At 33.1% G+C, this 21,731-nt stretch overlaps 1 protein-coding gene across 2 annotated transcripts in view; it reads left to right on the top strand.

Moving 5' to 3' along the window:
• The window catches only part of LOC145263053 (neuropeptide CCHamide-1 receptor-like), a 177,193-nt gene that overhangs the window by 5,167 nt on the left and 150,295 nt on the right, over nucleotides 1-21,731 (top strand). The window contains exon 1 of one of the 2 annotated variants that reach the window (XR_013864463.1): nucleotides 13,307-15,618. The exons of the other annotated variant lie outside the window; for it this stretch is intronic. The gene's annotated coding sequence lies outside the window, so the exon portion shown is untranslated. Of the gene's footprint in view, nucleotides 1-13,306; nucleotides 15,619-21,731 lie in introns of those variants that run through there. 2 annotated transcript variants of the gene reach the window in all.

The raw sequence follows: 21,731 nt of genomic DNA, 5'->3' as shown, positions 1-21,731 counted from the left end.
ATATATATATATATGTGTGTGTGTGTGTGTGTGTGTGTGTGTGTGTGTGTGTGTGTGTGTGTGTGTGTGTATACATATAAAATAAATAATTTATTGCTATATATACATCCTAAATGTAAATCCTATAAAACTCCGGTGTCTATCAAAAAGTGCTCTATGACAAAGAGCGTTATTATATCATTATTATTTATTTTACAATACACACACACACACACAGACACAGACACACACACACACACGCACATATATATGTACACACACAAACACACAGACACAGACACACACACACACACACGCATATATATATGTACACACACAAACACACACTCATATAGATACACACACTCACATAGATAACTATACAAACATATATGCATAAGTATAAATAAATTTATAACAAACCGCTCCAGCGCTCAATATAGTAAATAGAAGAGTTAAAAAGCAAGAGAATTTTATAATAAAATTTAAGAATTGAATATTTGACCATATTTATTAATCCATGAAATATTCAAGAATGAAATACAAATAAAGGATAATTTTTAACCCATGAAATTCTTTGTTTTGATTACTTGTTTCAATATTTGATGGATTAATAAATATTGTCGTTTATTATTATCAGCATTAATTTAATTTATTATTGTCAGCATCAATTTTCTTGTTTGTATATAACTGTATATATGTAACGGTTATTAGTATGTATATATTATTAAATACTAAATTATGTATATATATTATTAATACTATATTATATATATTATTAAATACTGTTGTGTATATATATATATTATTACATACTATATTATGTATATATATATGTTATTAGATACTAAATTATGTATATATATATTATTAAATACTAAATTATGTATATATTATTAATACTATATTATATATATATATTATTAAATACTATATTATGTATATATATATTATTAAATACTATGTTATGTATATATATTATTAATACTATATTATGTATATATATATATACATTATTAAATACTATATTATGGATATATATATTATTAAATACTATATGTATATATATATATTATTAAATAGTAATTTACGTATTTATATATTATCAAATACTATATTATGTATGTATGACAATATGTTTTTTGTATGAATTCGAGCAGTGCTCATTACATAAGTAGAGCTTAGTAATCGTACACTAATACATTTTTTACTAAAATACTACAGAGAAACTCTTCTTTAGGAGCTCATAAGATGATTTGTTAGTCTAATGAACAAAAATACCTCTATAGCTTGCTTGCCATAAATATATGTTCTTACTATATATACATATATATGTGTATATGTGTGCGTGCGTGTATTCCTATATAGATGTATATAAATATGTGTATGTGTGTTAAGGGAGCGTCTTTGTTTGTAACATACACTCACACACACACACACACACACACACACACACACACACACACACACACACACATATATATATGTGTGTGTGTGTGTGTGTGTGTGTGTATGTGCGTGTACATTTGTGCGTCCATGCGCACGCGCGTACGTGTTTAGGTTAAGGCAGGATATTAGTTGTCAAACAAACTATGTAACTTGTACCACATAATTCTATTATTTAGAATCTAATTTATCCGGAAAATATTTATTTAGGCCGGTCTGAGAATTCTCACCTGTAAAAAAAAAAAAAAATAAATAACAAAAACGCTAAAAAATCCCAAAAACTCACAAAAATTACAAATTAAATAAAATCGTCAGTATTCAACTGTTGTTTATCTTGTATAATCATAATTGATTACACACACACACACACACACACACACACACACACACACACACACACACACACACACACACACACACACACACACACACACACACACACACACACATGTTTTAGAGCGTTCGGTTATTTAGAAAAATACAAAATAAGAGCGTACTATTTATTTATATATGCATTACAAAAGATCAGAAAAATATTGATACCATCGATTTCAGGTCACTTTATTAGAATGTGATGGTGTTCTGGTCTTCCATACTACACACATATATACACACACTTATATATAGGATTTTATGTATTAAGCTGTAATTTTTATAAATCTTATTCTATATGCCTGTAATATAACTACACAGGCGATTATTTAGTCCGTCGGACTGGAAAAAAAGCAAAGAATCTCACAAAGTGTAAATATGAGACTTGTACAGAATTCGGACATTTATCGAGGAAAATACATGAGAGACGTCTGTTTATTTGCTCAATTTCGAATACCGGTGGACGCATGCGCTTTTTATGTGGCCCAATATGATGCCCATTTTCAGTGTTCTGTTTACTTTTCTGAGGTACAGGTTCGAGTACTATACGAGTCAAATTTTCACTTTGTACTATTTCTCACTTATTCACAGGCCCGCGGGTTAAATTATTGAGTGTTAATTATATTTTATTGATGCAAATCATTACATCAACAAAAAGCAGCTCGTAACATTGTAAACTCTCGGATATATATATATATATATATATATATATATATATATATATATATATATATATATATATATATATATATATATATATATATATATATATAAATTAAAAATTACAATTAAATTTACCAAAATGATCCAAGATGGTAAAACTAAAGTATATTGTGAATATTAAAGAATTAATATTTATAAAGTTATCTCATCCAGATGTAAAAGCTCGATAAAACCAAATACGAGATAGAGCTTATAATAGGAGCAAACAGTTAATAAAACATGTTTAAAACACTTTGAAAAAGAGTTAAAAACATATTTAATCTGAAAAGGAAACACTTGATAAGTGGATAGTCCTTAATCCGCGGAGTTTCGAAGAAATACTTTCCTTCTCATCAGAGGGTAGGAATCAGCAAAATGCGGGATCGGATTTTGCATACAAAAGTATTTGATGAAACAAGTAAGTCAAAGATCTTACTTTATAACAAAAAAGTGAAACAGAGGGAATATGGTGAAGAAATGTGAATGGATTGTCTAGTGCTCTTTCACCAGACTATCCATTTGTTTCATCAAATACTTTTGTACGCAAAATCCGATCCCACATGTTGCTAATTCCTACCCTCTGATGAGAAGGAAAGTATTTCTTCGAAACTCTGCGGATTAAGAACTATCCACCTATCAAGTGTTTCCTTTTCAGATTAAATATGTTTTTAACTCTTTTTCAAAGTGTTTTTTAACAGGTTTTATTAACTGTTTGCTCCTATATATATATATATATATATATATATATATATATATATATATATATATATATATATAGTAGCAAAGATAATACGCCTGAATATATTTGAATTGATGCAGATTTAATATTTATTATTACAGAACCAATTTTCTATTGAATATATATATATATATATATATTTATATTATATTTATATATATATATATATATATATATGTATATATATGTATATATATATATATTTAGTACTGATTTCAATCGTTAAAAAATATTACTTGGGTGCCATCAGCTAGAATCGAAACTAAAATATTCAATGCACCAGCCGCGTTTCTTGCAGTTTCACAGATAGATAAGAAACATTTTAACTTAAATCATTGCGAGCTAGGACTGTATTTGCGCATGCACAAAAGTAATGGAACTATATCGGCAGATTGAAACGAACATTTTGCATTTCAACTTGCCGACATATTTTTGTATGCATTATACATCCATCCAACTAAAGATTTTACTTGTTATAAACCATCGTTGGTGTATGATTATTATTTCCTGTTAATTTCTGTGTTATGTGACCAGGAGTTTAAGGGTTTATCGATTAAATATTTTCACAGAGACACACACACGTATATCTTCTGTTTTATTTAGATAGAAGAATATATATATATATATATATATATATATATATATGTCTGTCTGTCTGTCTGTCTGTCTTCATATTTTGAAACTCACTCTTTCCCGAAACTAAAAGTCGCAGAGGGGCGCTAGGAGTCTCAAATGATTGGATTTTTATGGACCGTTTTTTTTACGGGTCTTTAGCCGGTTAAAATAGGTTTGAAGGGGTCAAGCTAGAAAAAAAAAAAAAGTTATATATTTTGTACGTTCGTCTTAGTTTATTTTTAATCAGTTCATATACGTGTCAAATTTTTTATAATACATAGTCCTAGAGACCGAAGAGAGTCCGGTAAAGCATACCAATTATAGGTCCCCTTTGTATGAATTGAAAACCGACGGTACCGACGAATCGATCAACTGTAACACATATAAAAACTACATTTTACGCTCATATTTTTATGTCCTCTTAGTAAATGAGCCTTCTGTTGGGGTTCTATCTCACTAACTTTACTCATACACACACGCATACACACACACACACACACACGCATACACACACACACACGCATACACACACATATATAATATAATAACAGAGATTTTCTTCGTTACTAAAAATACTATATTGTTATTATATTATACTGTTATATGCTTGATTAGCCATCCATACTGGAGGTTTCTGTGGCATTAAGTAAATCAAACTTAGAGATTTGGATACTCAACCTTCATCATTAGTTCAACCACTGATGAAGCATTGATCTGCTATTGTTGAATCTGTTGGTACCTATAGCTAACACATAGTTGTATTATATCATACACTGACGCACACGCGCACACACAAGTGCACACACATATGTATATATATATATATGCGTATTTATATATGTATATACACACTCATATATATATAATATGTATATATATATATATATAAGAAGGCTGTTAGCAATGTAGAATACTGGGTTGTCGAAGTCACGTGACATATGAACAAAAATAGATAAACGAACGAAAGTCTTATTAAGATTATAAATCTTCGCATATCGATTTCATTTTTCAAAATCAATCACATATATGAATCAGTAAATATGGACTTACTGTTTAATATAACCGTGATGGTAAATTGTCTTTGATAGTTCCAAGAATAAATATCTCAGGAAATAACAGGGAGCTATATACATACATAGATTATATATATATATATATATATATATATATATATATATATATATATATATATATATATATATATATAATTCAGCAGAATAGAAAATTCATGGTATAATTTTAATACTTTGTAAATAACCACAACAAATATTGTTAGTGTTGAATTTTTTTTATCACAAAATATCAATTATGCCATAACTCTTTTTATTCCATAGAATTCTTATATATGAGCTCTGTTTGACTAGGTAGTAACCATTGAGCTTAATTACCTTCAATATTTATTTGTATCCTGGACTTTTGTATAATTTTATTTATTTTAATAAAATCGATAATATATTACCTCACTTTGGTATAAGTAAATTCGTAATTATTAAACTAAACTTTTCTTGAAGTTTCATTTATAATTTATATGTATGCCCATATATGTACTTATATATTTCAACTTTTTGAATTAATTAAAATATACGGCATAATCGCGTTGGCACATCGGTTCCCGTTAGAACATCGAAGTTTCACAACGTTAAACTTGGTCAGTACTAAAAGCGGTGATCATTTAGGAATTCCAGGTACTGTATGTGCTCTCCGCTTATCTCGGCATTGTTTCCAGTTGTCTAGCACTTCTCTTTGCCACTGAACTCAAGCAGTGCCGATTCAGGAGAGGTGTGGTTGAGGATTGCGAAACCCTTGCCTCACAATTACTCACGTAGCTACCCTTACGGGGGATATCTACTGTTTACTTGAGACTGAACGGAGATATCACTATGTTTAAAATATCAATGAGTCCAGCTTGTCAGCTTCGTTTTATAGAAAATAAATGTTCCTGTTTTCGTAGAAGTCATTTTAGTCTAGTTTTAATACTAAGTCTTTTTGGTAGGCTTTTCTATGTTAAATTTCTATCCAAGTTTGATTTGTCTCCCTTTCTCCAAATACCAGAATTAATAAACCTGACTATTAACGTACATTTTCTTACAACTTATGAATGGCACTTACTTTGAGACAATTCTGGTCTGTTTTGCGAAGAGGAGCTAAAATTAGCCTAAATGGTCGTCTACTTCCACCCATTTGTTCGAAATTCACCGAAAATTAACTGTCATTTTGAAGGCTATCGATTAAGCGGAACCTCAGTGACCCCTCAGTTTGGCTAGTCTATTGACTTTGATTAAAATACAACGTTTGAAATACGAACTACGGCCTACGTCCTTTGTTACAATCGGGCGTATGACTTCTGTGCCTTTGTTTCTAACTGACATCATACCGAGTGAACCCATTGTATTTTCACGGCGAGAAGGTTCAGGAACCACTAGAACGTTTCTTTCTTCCTATTTTTGTGCTTATAACGTTGCGCGGCTGATTGTCTGTTTGAGATCACGGCCCCGTCACTCATTAGAATGGCAAATAAGGACTTGCCAAATCAAGCAGCGTTATAATTTCGCTGAAAAAAGTAGTGCTGATACCAAGAAAATTTTAATTTGTCATTCTCTTCAACAGTAATAAAGAGTGCGCCCCCCCCAAAAAAAAATTGGCCATAATTGTCTCATCTCATCTCATCTGTCTCGTGGGGGGGCACCTTCCCAGGGATATTCTCTCCCTTCTTTGGGGTTGAGTAAGTTTGTTACTTACTGCCCAAGACGCTTAAACTGGGGAATGCCGACGAAGCTGCTCAGATAATTATTAATAAGCCAGAATGCTTCGCCCGTAGGGGTGCTGCCTTGACTCATCTTCTTATGGTCGGAAGGAATACCGTAGTCAGGATGACTGTGTTGGCGCCAAAGAATATCTGGTCATCGACTTTCTTCAACCACACCCGGTTCTTCTGCTGTCCTTGGTATGTTATGGAACCCGACGGTGCTGTCAACTCTCGAATGTTATTCCCTATATCTTTCTTTGTCTATCCCTCCTTTTTGCTCCCTATACAGTTCTTGCAGGATTGCCATTGCAAGATCTGATGAATGTGTGATCTAATCGAACCATTTCATTTCTCTCCATTTAAACATTAGAAAATAGATGCTCATATGTCCCGACTGCTTGCTTGACTGTGTTCTTCACATCCTCATTAGTGATACAGTTCGTACACAACCGGACCAATCGAAAGCATTCCATCCATGTAGAGGCGATTAAAAAAAAATCTACAAGTGCACGAATCAGACGACCATCAATAAATCAGTAAAACATATTAAATTTACATAATTCGAGTTGCAGAGGGACCACACATGCGTTGCTTGTTTGTAGAAATAATTAACAATATCACAATCAATAAAATATTTTATTTCTCATCTTTTCATCGACTGCTCGGGTACCTATGGACCATAAGTAAGTCGTGTGATATCAAATATCTTTCCCTATTTACTGAGAAATATATACATGTTCACTGAATATAATTATCAGACGTTTATGGACATTCACAAATATTAAGGGCTTGGGCTGATTAATTTCAATGAAATTATAGACCAAAATATATTTCCAGAACCCGTAGTGGTTGTAGCTAGACAAGTGTTTTGTGTAAAAGTTTGGCAAATGGGGACTATAGAGAGAAGCTCAAACGAGCACGTGCCATGAAAATTACGATAGAGTAGAGACAGGCTCGCAACGTCTCTTCCGTTGGAAAGAGGTTGTAGGCAAGAGATAAAAAAATCACTTACTAGGCTGAAAATCCGGTTTTGGGACTCTGTCGAAGTACGATAGAGTTCTCTGAGCAGCTTCTGACGAGATATTTTACTATTTATCAAGACTATCCTAATGAACCGCCCCCTTAAGTAAACACTTCATCAAATTTCCACACTAACGTAATGTACTTGCAATAACCCTTATCCTTGAGTGGCTTCCGGGCCTTGATAAGTGGTGATCACTGTGTAAAAAAAAAAAAAAAAAACGACAAAATACTCATATTCACTTAATTTAATCATCAGAGGTTTGTGGATATTTAGAACTAATAATGGATTGGGATAATAAATTTCAATGAAATTAGAGCCAAAAGTATTAATTTGGGTTTCTTAGAATCCCCACCTCCTTCTGTGTCTCTATTTCATCTCGATTTCTTTTTGGTAAAATTTTAAAAACTGCGTTTTCCAATATTAGATCATTCTGCTTAATCTACATATAAAACAATTGTTCCATATTAATATTTCTCAAATCATCAACATGTACATCTTTTTAACATTTAACATTTTTAATATTTACTTGCGTAATTGAAAGGAATATATTTTTTCAATAAATAAATTCTGGTCTGTTTTGCGTGGTAGGATGGTCTAAAATTAGCCCAAATCGTCAGATACTTCCAGTCATTTGCGCGAAACTCGCTGAAAATTAGAAGTAACCGTCATTTCGATGAAAAACGTAATGATGGCGCCAGGAAAATTTTAACCCACACCTCCTTCCCAACGGTAATAAAGAGCAACACCCCTCTCACAAATTGACCATAATTGTCTCATCTCATCTCATGGGTATTCACCCTTTCTGGTATTTTCTCTCTTCTTTGGGGTTGAATAAGGTTATTGTTTGCTGGCTTAGTAGAATAAAGCGGGAAAGGCTGACGAGGTCGATGAGGCCGATCAGGTAATTCTTAACAAGGCAGAGTGCTCTGCCTTTAGGCACACTAGCTTGGCTTTCCCCAACAGTCGACATTTTTCTATGGTTAGAAGGAAGTCAATAACGTGGTCATTGTAAAAACGTTGTATTTTCCACGCTTATATTATTCTGCAATAATCTACAGATCAAATATTTGTTCCATATTAATTTTTTTTCAAATCAATAACATGTATTTCAAAAAAGTTTTATTTGTTTATATTCACTAGTTTAATTGAGAAGGAATGTTTGTATTTTTTAGATTAATCGAACAATTGTTCTCATCTTAAGTGTTATCTGCACAACGTTTCGGTCGATGTAACCTCCGACATTCGTCAGCTGTAAAAGTCGCCATGTTTTTGCAGGAAAAAAAAACAAAAAACAGTAGCTCTGAACTCTAAGGTTTCGAAATTTTTAATCTGATTAAAAGTAAGTTTACACAAATTATAAACATAATTTAACTATCAGAGAACTCTATGGATATAATTTTTGAAAACTTACTATAATTAAATTTTTATCAATCAATTTGTAAGTTATTAGAAAAGAGAGTTGCCAACTTAATAGGTCCTGAATTGTCATCTAAACTTCAACTCCTATCCCACCGACGAAATGTTGCATCCCTCTGTCTGTTTTACAAGTATTTTAATGGTGGATGCTCTGACGAACTACAAACACTTGTAGGCCCTCGAAGAAAATACCCCAGACAAACCCGACAAGCAGCAAAGTTCCACCCTACACAGTTGAGATCCCTGGATGTAAGAAAGCCTTTTACTCAAATAGCTTCTTCCCCAGAACTGAAGTACTTTGAAATTCTCTTCCAGTTTCGTGCTTCCCCAACTGTACTGACATGCAGAAGTTCAAGTATAATGTGAACAGACATCTTGTAGCTAAACTCTCTACATAGTACTCCTGAAACTTAGGTCCCTAATAGTAGCCCTTACATCAAAGTGGAAATATGACTTGTTTGGGATGAAAATGTAATAAAAAAAGAAAAAATAAAGAAACAAAATACGAAACTAAGAGTTTACTGTTTCCAGTATAGTTAATCGCGTATTATCTATTTTTTTTAACCAGATGTAGTTAAAAAATTTTTTTTTTGATGTTATCATTATGACCGATTGTGCAGATAACACTCAAAATGAGAACAATTGTTCAATTAATATAAATAATGCAAACATTTATAGCTCATCTAAAAAAAATTCAGAACTGAGAAGGAATGTATTTACAAAAAAAGAGCCCTTCTTTAATATTTTTCATTTCTTAGGCATTAATCAACTCAATGGTGTACGGAAGCACCTAGACGATTGCAATTTAAATCGATTTGTATCCAAGAAAATCAAAATCAATAAAATGCCTTTCAAAAAGTTTTAGTTGCTCATATTTACTTATTTATTTGAAAATAAAAGCGCATATATATATATATATATATATATATATATATATATATATATATATATATATATATATATATATGCATACATACATACATACACATATATATGTATATATAGTAATTTATAAAATATATATGGCGATTAAGCTACACTGAATATTCGGCGTTTCATCCACTCTAGGATGCCTCAGGCTTATGCGCATAAGCCTGAGGAATCCTAGAGTGGATGAAACGCCGAATATTCAGTGTAGCTTAATCGCCATATATATTTTATAAATTACTAACTAGCTCTACCTATGTATTGAGCACTTTTGAAGTAAATGCTTAACGTTTACGCATAAATCTATACTTTCGTATATTAATTTTATGTGAGTAAATGAAGTAGTTATATGTATGTATATATGGGTGGTGATGTATATTTATCTTCTTGAATCTCAACATAGAAAGTTATCTTGTCGAATTAAAAACTCAAACCTAGATAGCAATTAATCTGATGTATCAATACTTTATTCGTTTAAGTTTTTGTTTCTTCCTTTCAATACTATATTAGACCGATTTATTTTTTTACTCCAGTTCTTCTTTCTGAAGATATTTATTCTGGCGAAGAAAACTTTTGTGGTCATTTTCAACAACTAGCCAATAATAAGTGTTAGATGGAATAGATTCTGACTCAGTAAACAGGAATTCTTCCCCCTTTATCAGAAACATCACTCCTAGAATGTAAGGACTAAAACACAAAATAAGTGTTACGCGATTGGCGAAAGTAAATCCAACATCAATCTTCTATCCTCCGTAGGAACATTAACAGTGTCTCTTTCTTTGACGGAATTTTCGTTACTCGCCAGCCGTAGCGCTCTTCACGAATCGTCGCCATTGACTCCGATTCTGCACCATTCTGAGCAACTCAACTATTTTAATGTTCACGAGGTCCTTCATGTTGTCTAACACCGTGTCTTTTTTTTTTTTTGGTCTTCCATATCCTCATTTGCTAGGGGTCATACCAAAGAGCAGATCTTTTATTAGGCCGTCTGTTCTGGTCACATATTCCAAAAATCGTAATTTCCTATCATTGATGTTGTCCAGCAGTCCTCGGCATGGTCCAATCTTCTTCAGAACCCATTCGTTTGCTGCACGTTTGTCCACTCAGCTTACACGAAAACAGTGCTTCATGGTAAACAACTGATGATCCCTTAAATTACATTGATACTATAGTGAATTCGAGAGGGCATTGATTGCAGGTTATTAAACGGCTTACTGACTAAATAGTTGTCTAACGAATGATAAAAAAATATAAAAATTAAATAAGTTTTTTTATATAGTTTTAAAGGTTAAAAACTTCCAAGACACACACTCTCTCTCTCTCTCTAACTCTCTCTCTCTCTTTCTCTCTCTCTCTCTCTCTCTCTCTCTCTCTCTCTCTATATATATATATATATATATATATATATATATATATATAAAATGACAGCATAGCTATATATATTACACGGGCTATGAAAAGAGAATATTTTTATCAATGTTTTGATTCTCGAAAAAACTACGGTAGCAGCACAATTTAAAGGCAGCAATTTTCCTCTTGTCTACTTTCCCCAAGACCCAACATTCTTCTCCTTATATTGCTATTGAGAATAATAATAATAATAATAATAATAATAATAATAATAATAATAATAATAATGATAATAATAATAATAATAATAATAATAATAATGATAATAATAATAATAATAATAATAATAATAATGATAATAATAATAATAATAATAATAATAATAATTATTATTATTATTATTATTATTATTATTATTATTATTATTATTATTATTATTCTGATTTCGTTTATGAACGTCTCTCTGGAAAGGGATGGGATTCATATCCAGAGGATTTCCCTTAATCCCGGCTTCAAACCAGGAGCTTCAAAGATCAAGGGTTTTCCTAAGGATGTTTGTGGTACCTATGATTGCAAAGGTTTGAAGGCCGCCTAAAACATCGGGGATTTGTAGTTTTTTCAATTGTCCTTTCAGACGACTTGATACTACTCCTAGTGTACCAACTACGACCGGGATTATTTGTGTTTTAACCCCGTATATACGCCTTATCTCCAAGGCCAATGGAGCATAATTGCTCCACTTCTCATTCTCCTTCTCTCTCACATTCCTGTCCCAGGGTACTGAGAAGTCTACAATCTGCCAGTTTTTTTAGACGTTGTCAATGACGACCAAATTCGGACGATTATGTTCCAATTGTTTGGCCGTTATGACACTTTTGTCCCACCATATTCTACCTAATAATAATAATAATAATAATAATAATAATAATAATAATAATAATAATAATAATAATAATAATAAAGAATACCAAAGCTTAACAGTTAATGGGGTCGCATTTTGCTTATTATCAGGTTAATCTAGGGAGCACAAGTGCTATGAGTTCATCGGAGCACATTCTTGTAAAATACTTGTAAAACAGGCGCAAATGCGAAACATTGACAGAATAATAAATATCAATGAAATACGTATCGATGCAACAGACACTTGTAATATTCAAACTGATTTTGAAAGGACACGTTGATATTAAGAATCGATTACACAAAAACAACAGCACAAAAAGAATCGATTAAGTAGAAAGTTTTCGAAATTCAAACAGTTTTTATACCAGTTTTATTTTAGTATTCAATAAATTTAATGAAAACTAAAAAATATTTTCCTTAACAATTGAAGAGAAGACCTTTAAAAAACACGTGTTTAAATAAATCTTTTCGGAATGCGCACATTATATATATATATATATATATATATATATATATATATATATATATATATATATATATATATATATATATATTATGGTAAAAAAATAATTATGACAGCCCCTTTAAGAAATTCGTTTCTTATGGTTGAGCACTTTCAGTTGAATTAAAGTCAGTCAATTTAGCTCTTATGCATGGATTATCGTATAACGATTAGATCACTGTCTGACTGACGTAAAGAATATTCAAAATTAAAATGTTTAAATTCAACCTTATTTCACGCGGTTAATGGTAGTCGTACAGTCTTTGCTAATCGATAGTAATAGCATATACATACACACACACATATATATATATATATATATATATATATATATATATATATAGCTATACTGTTATTATATATACATATATATATACATATACACACACATATATATATATATATATATATATAGCTATATTGTTATTATATATACATATATATATACATACACACACACACACATATATATATATATATATATATATATATATATAGTCTTGGAAGTTTTTAATCTTTAAACCTATAGAAAAAAATATTTAATTTTTAAATTTTTTATCATTCGTGAGAAAACTATTTAGTCATTAAGTCATTTAATCACCTGCAATCAATGCATCAACTCGCTCTCTCGAAATCACTATAGTACTAATGTTAATCTAAGGGATCATCAGTTGTTTACTATGAAACACTGGATTTATAAAACAAAACAGTATATTAAATCATTGCTCCCCAGCAGTGTTGATCAAACACCACTTCCCTTAATCTTAAGAAGAAAAAATGTTACAGATATTAGATCTAGTCTCCTATTCTTAATTAATTTGACTATCCTATTCATGTTATAAAAATAAATTTCTTACCTGTGAGATATATAATAAGAGTATAGGAACATTACAAGTTCCAAATATTTATTTTTCTTACCAAACAATTCTTTCGGCATTTCAAAATTCCGGAACATTTTTACCTGTCTGTTTCGTTAATCGGAAAAAAAAATCAATATGTCAATATCGACTCTTTTCACGCGTATACTTTACAGCAAAATAGAAAGTTTTCTTTAGAAAGAAATATGAATGGCAATATAAAGTCGGAATTTTTTTAATATGTGCTCTACTGTTATTTTTTAACTAACATTGAGCTTCTAAACAGAAAGGATTGGTATACACAAAGAATGAAATATAATTCAAAAAGCATATTTTACCAAAGAAAACACACACATAAATCTATCTATCTATCTATCTATCTATCTATCTATCTATCTATCTATCTCTATATATATATAATTGTTCATGTATATATATATATATATATATATATATATATATATATGAACAATTAAAAATGATAAACAGAAACTTGTTCATATGATCTGTTTTTCTTATTCAAAGACATTCTCAAGATGTCAGATGTTAAAAGTATAATAGTTAATATTTAGAATTTGTGGTGCGTCTAAGACATGTTAATATAGTTAGATTTTTTCCTTTTTCGAAATAAAACAAAACAAAATATATTTGACAATATTCAAAATATAAAATGGAATGAAAACACCACGTATTTCTAATTTTAAGTTATTTGGTTTTCTTTTGAAATAAGACATTTTGAAAACGTTTTAGAAGAATTAAGAACGAAACCTTACTGAACATACGCACTATTTTTCGTTTTCCTTTTTTGCACTTTTGATTACGATGGATTGTTAATTCCTTAATCATAGCACACATACATACACTCACACATACACTCGCACACTCACGCACACATACACATACATACACTCGAGCACACATACACTTGCAGACACGCACACATTCGCACACACATTAGTGCCCATACATCCACACACACGTACACTCGCACACACGCACGCACACGGACACACATTAGCATATGTACCTACAATCGCACACATGCACACACGCACACACAAATACATTCACACACACGCACACACAGTAGAACACACACATCCACTCGCACACACGTACACGCACAAACTCTCATACACGCACATCTACTCGCACACACACGTACACTCGCATACACACGTACACTCGCACACACACAGACACACATGCAATCGCACGCATATACACGCACACACTCGCGCACACACACATACAATCGCACACACAGACACACGGACACACGGACACATCCACACGCAATCACTTGCACACACAACACTCGCAATCACACGGACACACATACACTCGCGCACAGAATCGCACACACAGACGCGCACGTGCTCACGGTCGAACACATACTCGCACACGCACGTGCACCTGCACACACGAACACACCTATGCATACATTCACAACACACACACACACACACACACACACACACACATACACACACACACACACACACACACACACTCACCCATACATACCTGTGTCTGTGTACATGTGTGTATATATTTATATATTACTTTATTAAATGACGAAATAATTTTTTTTTTAATATTTAAAACTTTTTCATTGTTACATATGATTCTTTCTATTAAATTTATTTATTGCTCCTCCGAGAGTTTATAAAGTCGTAAAACACCTGCCACATTAGATAATAAATTACTTTACAAAAATATTTCTTTTAAATTTACATCCAATCCAATCGTACACAGACACCTAATATATATATATATATATATATATATATATATATATATATATATATATATATATATATATATATATATATGTACGAAATGCTTTGTAAAAGTTCGGGGGATTTGATTTGAACTGCACGTAAAATCCGATCGTAGCACGGACTAACTAATGGCCTGTACACATTGTGAGCAGTACCAGTCGTGAAGCACTGAAGCGGTGCGCAAACAAAAAAAAAAAAAAGAAAAAAACACTAATCAAGGAGACTACTTCGAGGAAAACGATGGAAACCAAATTTTAGGGTAAGTCATACTTTTTACATCGTCGAATTTCCCGAACTTTTAAATAGCATCTCGTACATGAACACACACACATATATATAGCTACACGCACATAGACGCACATACACGCACATATATTTACACACATGTGAGTACATATATATAAATATAAATGCACGCACATATACAAACACACACACATATATGAGAGAAAGTCGGATACGTGCACACACACACACACACACACACACACACACACACACACACACATATATATATCTTTTCAATTAGGTCATATAGAAACCCTTAGTTATCGGTAAAGATTGGTCATGAACTTTTATAAAGCAGCAGCAGCAGCTCTAAGTTTCATATATATAGGTACATATATATGTACATATATATATACATATATATATATATATATATATATATATATATATATATATATATATATAGTCATCCACATACAGTACTATTTCGTTATTTCACAGCTCATCAGTGCGGCTAGATAGGCAACTACCTCAAGCCAGGATTGAAACCCGACCGCCTGTACGACAGTCAAGGCTCCTAACCATTACGCTAATCAGCGGCTGCTGTGCGAGTCGTGAATTAACAATGTTTTGACATCGTCCGAAATACCTAAGCTCGGTTTGTTTACACAAAGAGCATCGCTTTATACGCTAATGGTAATTGGTTTATCACTTCTCAATATGCTCAACTTAAGATGAGGAGCATTATAGTCATCCACATACAGTATTGTTTCGCTGTTTCACAGCTTATCAGTGCGGCTAGACAGGCAATTACCTCAGGCCAGGATTGAAACCCAACCGCCTCTACGACATCATGTCAATCCGCGGCTGCTGTTCGAGTCGTGAATTAACGATGTTTTGACATTGGCCGAAATACCTAAGCCAGAGAGAAATTGCCATGACTGACACTGGGCAAAAATTAAGGTTTTGTTTCCTCAAAATTTGAAAAGGTCTCGAACCTTTTTAATTTTTGCACTTTAACTTTTCTTGCCTTGTCTAATATGACTGAAACGGTCTGCACATCGTAGCAAGATTTACTGTATTTACATAAAGAATATATATATATATATATATATATATATATATATATATATATATATATATATATATATATAAGTGAACGTGTCCGACTGTAAGGTGCTGAGATTTGGGAAAATCTATGTGATCGGTTTTTGCCCAGAAATTTGGCTGTTAAGGGCTCAAAGTTCAACGATTTGACCTTTGAGAACTCTACCAAACTCCTCCGACAATTTTGGGTCTAAACACTTGAAATTTTAGATATAGGTTCGTTGGACATGGATCTAACTTAATAACTTGAGTTGAGCCTAAAACAATACATTTTTTAAAGGGTCATAATAAGGGTCAAAGTTTACAAAATTGACCTTTTGTTACTTTAGCATACACCTCCAAACACCCGGGCAACGCCGGGCACCCATGCTAGTATATATATAAAAGTGAACGTGTCTATGTATCTGTGTGTCTGTGTGTCTGTCTGTGTGTGTACATTTCCCTACACAATAACTCTGTCAATTTTAAGTCTGCAGACTCGAAATTTGATATTCAGAGTACTGAGATTTGGGAAGATCGATGAGATCGTTTTTCGGCCAGAAATTTGGCTGTTAAGGGGTCAAAGATCAACAATTTGACCTTTGAGAACTCTACCAAACTCCTCCGACAATTTTGGGTCCAAACACTTGAAATTTTAGATATAGTTTTCTTGGATATGGATCTAACTTAATAACTTGATTTGAGCCCAAACCAATAAATGTTAAAGGGCCATAATAGAGGTCAAAGTTAAAAAAATTGACCGCTTTTTTTTTTATTCAACATACACCTCCAAATACCCAGGCAACGCCGGACACCCATGCTAGTAAATATATAAAAGTGAACGTGTCTGTGTATCTGTGTGCGTGTCTGTCTGTCTGTGTGTGTGTACAGTGTACTTAGATTTGAGAAAATCTGTATGATCGGTTTTCGCCCAGAAATTTGGCTGTTCAATGATTTGACCTTTGAGAACTCTACCAAACTCCTCCGACAATTTTGGGTCTAAACACTTGAAATTTTAGATATAGGTTCCTTGGACATGCATATAAGTTAATAACTTGATTTGAACTCAAACCAATAAATGTTAAGGGGCCATAATAGGGATCAAAGTTGAATTAATTTACCGTTTTTTTTTTGCTCAATATACACCTCCAAACACCCAGGCAACGCCGAGCTGAAATGCTGGTGTATATGTGTGTGTATATATATATATATATGCCCAGCATTCCCAGGTATAAAAACATATTGCTGGTTAGAGGATTGTTACCATATCCATTTCCATGAAAGTTGGCTATATTTACTTTGGATTTTTAGAAGCATAAACATAGTAATCTTCATCTCTGAACAAAGATGGACTTTATTTTAATAATAGTTTGTAACCTCTACTATTATATAAAATAAACTTTGTGTGTGTGTGTGTGTGTTAGTTATCTATTGCATTTTAAACATTGATTCAAACCATTAAGAGCTGCTAATAAAAATGTAGTCGTACGGTATAACTAGACGTATACTACATATTATTAAACCCTTCTTAGACAATAGGACCATCCAGGTTGTTATTGCTGGATGTACATACAAGCAACACAACATTAATGCGGGAGTGCATCTTTCTTAGAACTGTACGCCTATGGAATTGTCTTCCGTTTTCCTGCTTTCCAGCTAACTACAATATGGTTGTCTTCAAGTCTAACGTAAACAAGTTTTTGATGAGCCGTTCCATATAGGTTAACAAATTTACCGAATTTCCATTACTAACAATTACTATATTGTCCAATTTCTGCTGTATACTCTTTAACCATTGTCCTCGAGTGGTCTCTTGGCCTTGATAAGTGGTGATTCCTATGTAAAAAAAGGTCAATCGTTTGATCACTATTATTCCTGATATTCATTAACGGCCTCCCTGATAATATTGTTTTCTCAGAAAGAACAGTCAGAAATAAGCCATACACTTTGACTATCCAACTCCTGCAGCGATGTACGTAGAAAACGGAGCCATAAAACCTGACATAATGATATGGGAAAAAAAGCGAAAGAAGCAACCTTAGTAGAAGTTAGTGTTCCCAATGATGATGGATTAAACAGAGCTGTAAGGGAAAAGAAAACGAATGACATGAAAAGAAATTGGAATCTTAGGAAGATTTCTATTAGTCCAGTTATTACAGGAGCAACTGGACTTATGGAAAAACATTTCAAAAACTACCTGGCAAATATACCTGGTAAGCCAAGTGCAAAAGAGATTCACACAATTGCACTTAAGGGGACGGCTAAAGTCGTAAAAAGATCTCTCGGTTGGAATACTTTACTTCATAGGTTTACTTCATAAGATCTCTAGCTATGGTATTGCTGGAAATGTCTTCTCAATTATTAAATCATTTCTTTCTGATAGGTTCATAAGAGTAGTAGTTGAGGGGCAAAAATCAGAAGCTCACAGTATTAATGCCGGTGTCCCTCAGGGGTCCATCCTGGGCCCAACTCTTTTCCTGATCTACATTAATGATCTTCCAAATCACATCCTTACATCATTTCTAGACATTTATGCTGACGACACTACCATTTATGGTAGCACATCTAAGACAGTAAACGACCAAGTTCTCTCCAATTCTCTCTCCTCTGATCTTGAGCACGTAGTACAATGGGGTAAGGAGTGGCTGGTTACTTTTAATGCATCTAAAACCAAGCTTCTCTCTTTACATCATCAACATTCTGATCCACATCTGGCATCAATTGAAATGAATGGCTCTCGTCTTCAGGAGGCCTCAAGTTTTGACAAGCTTCTTGGCTTGACCATTACTCCTGATCTTAAATGGAACACGTACATCAAATCTGTTGCCGAGGCCGCTGGAAAAATGGTGGGATCTTTCTATCGATCCGGTAGATATCTCACTGCTGATGCTATTCTCTATCTATATAAGAGCCAGGTACGTCCAAGGATGGAATACTGTTGCCACATCTGGGCAGGAACTGCTAGAAAGGACTTGGCCTGCCTTGATAGAGTTCAAAATAGACTTCGTAGCCTCGTAGGAGATGTCCTTTTCTCTTCCTTGCAACCTCTATCTCACAGAAGAGATGTTGCGAGTTTGTCTCTGATGTATCGTTATTTTCATGGAAAGTGTTCGACTGAGCTTCAATCTATGGTCCCCCCCTCGCCAAACCTTCACAAGAAACACTCGTCTAGCTGTAAACACTATCAATAATTCCGCCACTCTTTATCTGTGCCTAAACCTAAACGTAGATTCCATGAACAAAGCTTCTTTCTTAGAACTGCACGCCTGTGGAATTGTCTTCCGTTTTCCTGCTTTCCGGCTGACTACAATATGGTTGTCTTCAAGTCTAACGTAAATAAGTTCTTGATGAGCCGTTCCATATAAGTTATCAAATTTACCAAATTTTCATTACTAATGCTTACTATATTGTCCAATTTCTACTGTACACTCTTTAACCCTTATCCTTGAGTGGCCTCTGGGCCTTGATAATGTGGTGATGCCTATGTAAAAAAAAAAAGAAAAAAATCTGAGTTAGCGGGTGACTGGTTCTGGTAGGACAAACTGACAAGAAATAAAAAAAGATGTACACAAATCTAAGACAATGGAAGAATCGTTAGAAAATGCTATCGAAACCGTTGCGGAATGTGGCCGTAAATGGATGGTAACTTTTGATGCTAGTAAGACTACTAGTACGCTGATTCCTTTTAACAATTGCAAGACGCTTCTTCAACCACCGATATCCATGACAAATAACACCCTACCTGAGAATTCTTACTTCAAACTCATGGGCTTAACATTCACAGACAATATAAACTGGAACAAATACAGTGAGGACACTGCAAAGGCTGCTGCAAGGAAAGTGGATTCCCTCTATCGTGCTAGAAGACTACTCACACTTGAGAGAATCATGTACCCCTACAAGTTCACCATTCGCCTATGCATGGAGTATTTAGTCACACCCCATTCACTGTTAAGGTCCATAAATGCCAGAAAACTTTCGACTCTAATTTCTTCCCTCGAACAGCTATATTTTGGAATTCCTTTCCTGCTCCCCTTACTGTAATTTAGAAGTTTAAATGTAACGTAAACCAACATTTTGTTAATCTTTCCTAGGCATGGCCCAATTAGTAGCCCCTTAGATCCAAGTGGCGATATGCTTTGTTAGGGGTGGACGTGAGTAAAAACCAAACAGACAAAAAGAACAATAGGTTCTCTACAGTGCAATGTAGACTACAATCTATTGTGGACTAAGTAACTGCGGGAAGGATCTAAAAATGGGTGATTTCAGCGATTCGATGACAATAAAACATGGGAGGGTGAAACATTAGTTGATCCTTATTCATTTCCGGGCAACATCGAGTCTCCCTGCTAGTAATAAAATAAAGTAAAGAATAATCGATATTACAAATATAAAAATAATCTCAGAAAGGCTTAGTCTCAATAATATCTGAGTATTATAAAAATTAGGAAATAATTTTTCAACTTTCAATATACAATGTATCACAAAAGTTAATACGCCTCTCACATTTCTGCAGATGTTTGGTTATATCTCGTCAAAGGACAACACTGACAAAATGACACTTTGACGCAATGAAAAGTAATCTGTGTGCAGCTTATAAATAGAATTAATTTATTTCCCCCTCAAAATAACTCAAAATATAACCCTTAAAAGCATAACCCCTGCCAACAAAAGTGAGTACACCTCTTAGGGAAAGTTTTTCAATATTAACATACACCATGTCAACTATCAATATTTTCTGTCGCCACCATCATTATCCTAAACTGCCTCTACTCTCCTGGACATGGAGTTTACCAGAGCTTCACAGGTAGCCACTAAAATTCTCTTTCACTCCTAATTCCCCCCCCCCGATTTTTATCTGTTCCTAAAACTAAACGTAGATTCGATGAAAAAAGCCTATTTCTTAGGAGTGCACGCCCGTGGAACTGTCTTCTGTTTTCCTGCTTTCCAGCTGACTACAATATGATTGTCTTCAAGTCCAATGTAAACAAGTTCTTGATGAGCCGTTCCACTTAAGTTAACAAATTTACCGAATTTCCATTACTAACGATTACTATA

This window comes from Euprymna scolopes, chromosome 38 (assembly GCF_053919585.1).
Source record: "Euprymna scolopes isolate OS-2025 chromosome 38, ASM5391958v1, whole genome shotgun sequence".
In the NCBI taxonomy this organism is placed as follows: domain Eukaryota; kingdom Metazoa; phylum Mollusca; class Cephalopoda; order Sepiida; family Sepiolidae; genus Euprymna; species Euprymna scolopes.
The sequence above is the reverse complement of the archived record's forward strand: the minus strand, read 5'-3'. Positions and strand labels throughout refer to the sequence as shown.